Genomic DNA, 7,318 nt, shown 5'->3' with positions numbered 1-7,318 from the left:
TCCTGGTTGAATCTTCCGGCCCTTCTTGTAGATGGGTGTCACATTTTCTAGCTGCCAATCAACTGGGACCTCCCCTGACAGCCAGGACTGCTGATAAATGAAGCGGTTTGGCCAGGTCTTCCACCAGTTCTCTCAGCACCCTCGGGTGGATCCCATCCAGCCCCATCAACTTGTGTACATCCAAGTGATGTTGCAGGTCACCAACCATTTCCTCGTGGATAGTGAGGGCCACATCCTGCTCCCCATCCCCTTCCACCAGCTCAGGGTACTGGGTATCCAGAGAACAACTGGTCTTGCCGCTGAAGACTGAGACAAAGAAGGCATTAAGCACCTCAGCCTTTTCCTCATCTTTTGTAACTAAGTTTCCCCCGCATCCAGTAAAGGATGGAGATTCTCCTTAGCCCTCCTTTTCGTGTTAATGTATTTATAAAAACATTTTCTGTTGTCTTTAACAGCAGTAGCCAGACTGATTTCCAGATGAGCTTTGGCCTTTCTAATTTTGTTCCTACACATCCTTACAACAACCTTATAGTCCTTCTGGGTGGCCTGCCCTCTTTTCCAAAGATCATAAACCCTCTTTTTTTTGCTAAGCTCTAGCCACAACTCTCTGTTCAGCCAGGCCGGTCTTCTTCCACGCCGGCTTGTCTTTGGGCACGTGGGGACAGACTGCTCCTGGGCCATTAAGATTTCCTTCTTGAGCAGTGCCCAGCCTTCCTGGACTCCTCTGTCCTTCAGAACCACCTCCCAAGGGACTCTGCCAACCAGTGTCCTGAACAGCTCAAAGTCTGCCCTCCGGAAGTCCAAGACAGCAGTTTTACTGGTCCCCCTCCTAACTTCACCAAGAATAGAGAACTCTACCATTTCGTGGTCACTCTGCCCAAGACAGCTCCCGACCACCACATCTCCCACCAGTCCTTCTCTGTTTGTGAACAGAAGGTCCAGCAGAGCACCTCCCCTGGTAGGCTCACTAACCAGCTGTGTCAGGAAACTATCTTCCATGCACTCCAGAAACCTCCTAGACTGCTTTCTTTGAGCTGTATTGCATGTCTAGGATATGTCTGGGAAGTTGAAGTCCCCCACGAGGACAAGAGCCGACGATTTTGTAACTTTTGCCAGCTGCCTGTAGAATTCCTCATCCGTCTCCTCATTCTGGTTTGGCGGTCTGTAACAGACCCCCACCAGGGTGCCTGCCTTGTTGGCCTTCCCGCTGATCCTAACCCATAGGGACTCAACCTTATCATTCCCAGACTCAGTCTCGAGATACACAACATCAAAACACATCGAGAGCCACACCACCACCCCTACACTCTTCTGAAATTTTGTATTGCTGGAAAAATCAGTGTACTGCTGAAAAATACACAGGTACCATATTAAGAATTGCACAGTCTGAGAAAAGCAGTTTATAAATCCACATGCGTTATCAGGATGCTGAGGGAACCACTGATTACCCAGCAGTGCCTACTTGAAGACACCCAAGGAAGAATTGTAGGACTGCCCAAAAACAAACAAACAAAAACATTCAACTTACTAAGGGGCTTTCTGAGCTTTGTGACCCTTTTGTTTAATAGCTACCAAAGGACCTGTCCCTCATGGAAACACCAAGCTGAAAGTCGCTGAATAGTTTCAGTTTTATGACTTGGGTTTCTGCAACCCTGTAGCAATGACTTCCATTCTTAAAACTGGGAATCGTTTGATAATGTTTTCTTTTTTGTGTGTTGGGTTTAAACATGCTTCCTAGATCTGTTTTGGGAGTGGGTACTCAAATTTTAAGTAACAGTGAGCAATCAGATGTTAAGTAATAACACTCAGATGTTAAGTAATAATTTAATATATGCTTGCTTTCTCCTTTACGTTTATAATTTTATAGATTTCTGTCATATCCTTTCTTCAGTCGTCTTTTTTTTTTCCAAGCTAAAACATTAGTTTCTTCTAATAAAATGTCATTTCATGCTTCATAGTCTGATAAGTTCATACATTTTGTCATCTGATTATCCTTTTTGCCACTGTATCTTTTACAGTTTTACTGTCTTTTTGAGATGGGACAAATGTAAGTGCATGAAGTGGTCAGAATATGAAGGTTTTATTTAATGTTTAGTATTAGGCTAATATTTTCAATGACCAAGTCACAATCAACCTTGTATCTCTTCTCTGAGTGGTAGGAGCAGAAGTAGAATCCATGATCAATCATCCTTAATTTCCCCTCCAGCTTGTTAATTGTTTTATCCTTGTCTATGTTGCCTCTGTTACCTCTTTTCTGTTATCTTGCCATTTAAGTTTTCAGTCTTATGAGATCCTTATGTGATGTTTTGCTCTCACTTCTCTCCTTGGTGAGTTTAAATACTTTTTTTTTCTATTTTTGTTTGTTTGTTTGTTTAATTATCACTATTCCCCACCCCCCCGTTCTTGCCCCCCCCTCCCTTTCTGTGTATCTAACAGTAGCAATGGTGCTAACTGGTCCCAAATATCTCTACACATGGGAAGTCAAAGATTGCTATTTTACCCTCTTTCTAACCCTGCTGGTTGAATACAACCGAGCATATTTTCTTTTCTTTCCTTTTGTGTTCACAGGAATCCTGAGTGAACTGCATATAGACAGCTGGAGGATTACAAATCAACAGTTTGTATTAATAATACTATGCTTTACCCTGACCTTGATGCAATTACAGGCCTTAAAGGAAACTTAGCTACTGTGGTTTTGCACAGAGCTGAGGTGTTTCACCGTGACATCTAACCATGCAGTCACGGTATAGCGTAATCACTGGAACATCTCAAAACAAAAAGGACCTAAATCTCTCTACTTTGGTTTTACATTGGAGTAAAATATTTTCAAAAGATGAATGGAGTTGGAACGATTCTCTAAGAATGGCTGAACTTCAAGCCACGTCTGGCCAGACAATACAAATCAGTTGCCGAATAACTAATGGATCTACTTACAACAGGCCGACTGAAATTAAGACAATTTAAGCTGATTCTACCAAACCACAACATTATAGTACTGCAAAGGATAAGAAGCCTCTGCCCCCGTGGATATTTGAAAATGTACCAACTTGGCCTCCCATTGGTCTAACTCCTTCCATCTTCAACATAATCTACATAATTAAAAATGTGGTACAACAACAAGTTCTCTTTAACCCTAGCTGGTCTCTAAAAAGGGCAGATATTAAATAACTGCTACTACAGATGACCTAAGGAAATTAGAACGACCAATAAAGTCATCCCTATTGGCCTAAGGAAAAAATCAATGGCTTCTATCAGATATTTTAAGAAAATGATCATCAATTAATTGTAAATGCCCTTGGAAAAACTCAGGGCAATACCTCCCTTGCCTTGAGCTGCATCCAAGCGCAGTAATGGATACAGTCTTTAGCAGCAGCTGTTATTAGAGAGGGAGGAAGAGGAACTTTACCCACTGAAATTCAATAATTGATTTGGGATAATGCTTCAGAATTTGAAAAGGAGTTTCAAGCATGGTGGCAATTAGTCAACTTTATCTACTATGCAGAAAGTGATAAAATTGTTGCTTTTATACTTACCAAAAGTAATTCCACTGTATATGATGTATATCTAATTATTGCATTAGGACTTAATCATAATGGAACTATACTTTATCCTAAGGAGCATAAAGTATGGGCCCATCAAAAGGGAGGAAAGTGGCAAACAATTGATGTGAATGCATGTATTGTGCGTGAACAAAAAGGCTTCATCTGTGAGAGTAACACGCTGGAAGCCCAAGACATTTCTCTTGACACTAAACAAAATATTTTCCACTTTGAGATACATCCTAATGAAACCCTTGAAACTGTACTTGTATATATTGGGAAAGGCTGTGTTTGCATGAGAACCTGTTGTGATTCTATAGCCATAGATAATACAATTGTAGATACCAGTAATCACTCTAATGTTTGTGTTTGTAATTTTACCAAAATTCTAGGATGTGATTTTAGTTACTCAGCTCCTGTCACCTCTTATCAACTGATTGCGTCCAATTATATTCTGCTTCATGATCTGCTGCCTACTCCTATTGGAATGAACCTCACCTTGGTGAAGAAATTGCTGATACGTTAAGACTTAAAGCGGCTGATGAAACAAGTCCAAGAAAATGGACGAAAGACTCTGATTACTGTCCACCATGATGCACAAGAAATACATCGAGTGATGGAAAGAGTAAAGAGAGATGAAAGACACTGTTGGTGGGACACTTTGTTTGGATGGTCACCAGCTGCAACGGGAATCTTCAACAAGATGCTTCACCCTGTTGTTGTTCTGTTAATATTCACTGTATTATGCTTTATACTGACTATTAGTTTGTATGTTAAACTCTGGATTATGATGAAACATTTAGCATCCCTACACAATCTATATACACTCAACAAACCTCGTCCCGAGAATGTATGTGATATCCCCGACATATTCCAAATGTTGTGAAGCTTGAGTGACTATAGTCACGGGGTGGATTATTTGGTAAAACTGCCTAAAGTAACTCAGAAAATAAAACTAACATTCATATTTTAAAGAAAATGTACAGCATTGAAGAGGCTTTCAGGGTAGGGTGTAGCTGCATTACCTGAGCGTTCCCTAGGCTTCCAACCTTAGATGCTATCGCACTGGGGGAACCTGGTGTGCTGGCTCTAAGGAACAGTACAGAGCGCAGAGTGGAGTGGAGATACCACGGCTAGGCTCTGTGACCAGGCGGGGACTCGATTGTTCTTGTGCACACCGAGACTGATAAGCCGCACTTTTTGCTACCCTGAGCCAACGACCTGTCATGTTTTGACAAATGCTGTACTCTAGTGTACTTTTGCTCATTATAATATAATTATAATACCAAAACTCATCTCCATCCCTAAAGCTACCCACCTCCAAGGAGCGACCACCCCTCACTGAGCATGCACTCTGAATTTCTTGGAGCCTATACCTTTAAACAGAGACGGGAAAACTTTTCACCAATCATAACTAAGATATGCTTGACTAGAGTCACTCAAGCTCCACCTAGAAGATAGAAAATATAACTTGGCCTAAGAGAGAGGGGATGTTGGGGAAGATACTATCGTTAGGGAAGATACCGCTGTCAGGGGAGATACCATCCTGAGGGAATACACCTTCCCGAGGACCTCCTGACTCCTGGGATCAGCCAACAGGCTGAGCCTCTCTTTCCCCCCATTGGGATGCCTTTGGGTGAGATTTGAACACTTGGTTATACTGTGTGTCTCCGTGGAAACTTAGAAATCTCTATAGAGTCTTTGTGCCTTTTAATGCATTAATTTCCAGGCTGCGCACCTGTGTATTTCATGCATGCTAGCTTGGTTTTGCAGACAGTAAATTATTGCCGGCAATCCAAAGAACCTGTGTACCTGTTGCTGTAATAAATTGCACTTGATAGCATTGTTCCTAGCCATTATAGTTCTCACCGAATGCGACTAGAATAAGGGCGGTTATATGTTATTGGTGAATCTGTGACCATGTAGTTCAGTGCTAAGGGCGGTTATATGTTATTGTTGAATCCATGACCGTGTAGTTCAGTGCTAAGGGTGGTTATATGTGGTTGGTGAATCTGTGATTGCGATTGTGATAGTTCAGTGTCCTGAATCCGACCGGACCCATAATGGTTAATTTAATGGGCTACCCTGAATCTGACCGCACCCCTGATGGTTAATCGGCTACACCCCTTAACGCAACCGCCCTCCCCCCCCGGTCAGTTTATGAATCTCTGATGAATTAAACAGCAGACATCTTCAAGGCATGTGTGGTAACCTGCCTCCTGTTGGGACACATATTCACTGCTGAGCTGGAAAGGATCTTTATTTCCTTTACTTTGGCAAAGAGCAAATGCATAAAAATGGATCATTGAAGACTGGAAGAATAGAGTTTTTTTTTTTTTTTTTTTTTAATATTATGCTTCCTAACATAAATAAAAGTAAAATGGAAAAGAAAACATTGTTACATGAAAAGGTCTCTTGCAGGTTACCAGCAAATTGCATTTTTATGTGGTTTTTGTATTTTTCTTTTTTCCTCCAAAAGGAATTCTGCTCATGGTTGAGCTTAGTGACTTTTACCTATCTTATCCTGTTTTTCCTTCTCTCCTGCTCTGTGGTTCAACTTCTCAGTTGAACCCTCCACCCCCATCCCATCAATTTACCCAAAATTGTCTCTTTGCAGCCTTATGAAAGACATCCATTCGTATATCATTAAAGATATTCAAAATAGACATTAGGGTGAAATAGAGATCTTCTTCAGGAACTCAGGAAGAAAAAAGAGAGCTTATGAACTCTGAAAGAAAGGGCAGGCAGCACAGGAGGATTATAGGGCTGTTGTCAAGGTGTGCAGGGACAAAATTAGAAGGACCAAAGCCTAACTGGAATTCAATTTGGCTAGTGCAGTAAAAGAAAATAAAAAGATGCTTTTATAAATATATCAACAGAAAATGGAAAGAGTGTTAAACCAGAATCTTAATGCTAACTTTGGTATACATTTCACTATATGAAAGTAGGAAAAAGTTCCAGTAAAAATCATGCAAGACATTGAAACAGCCATGTCAGTCTATAATTGTGTCCATGATGCAAATTCTTGGATGAAATGAAAAGGTATTTCTTATCTTCCAAAGGTTGTTTCTACATGTGAGACTTAGAGTGTATCTACAATTACCAGCTAAGACACACTAGGATATGATAGGAATGGGGTGTGATTGTACCTCTGATAATAACATGACAAATTTTTAAAGCTACTAAGAATATACAGTCCAAACAAAATTTCAGTGATGTGAGTGCAAAACCAAAAATTATCAATGATTTATTGACAAACAGGACAGAGTGAAGTTCTGCAGGGATATACACAGTATTATGATGTATTGATTAATTATCTGAATAATAAAAGAAGATGCATGCATATTTAACTTGCAAGTGATCTAAGACTAATGAGAAATGGAAGGTTGAAGAGTCTACCCGAGGTTTAGAATTCATGCTTGTTTTGTAAAAAATTGATGTAATAACCTAAAGAAATGGGATATGATTCCACAAAAAGAATATATATGTAACGACTGTGTTGAAAAACATTAGCTTTAAAAAAAAAAAAAAAAAGACAATGACTGGTCCAGCTCCTTAGTAGACATCATATCCTTTTTCAAACACATAAAAATGCTGTGTTTTAGAGGAGGAAACAAAGTAAGAGATTCTGTTCCTGTTTCCTAGGTGTGGGATGAGTAATAGGCTGAAATTGCAGCAGGATTTTTGTAAGTCTAATAGTACTAGGTGATTTATTGTTGTATTATATTACCTAGGGATGTTGTGAAAGTGTTCATGAACAAGTTAAGTAAACATCTATA

The sequence above is a fragment of the Anser cygnoides genome, chromosome Z (genome assembly GCF_040182565.1).
Source record: "Anser cygnoides isolate HZ-2024a breed goose chromosome Z, Taihu_goose_T2T_genome, whole genome shotgun sequence".
Lineage (NCBI taxonomy): Eukaryota > Metazoa > Chordata > Aves > Anseriformes > Anatidae > Anser > Anser cygnoides.
The sequence above is the reverse complement of the archived record's forward strand: the minus strand, read 5'-3'. Positions refer to the sequence as shown.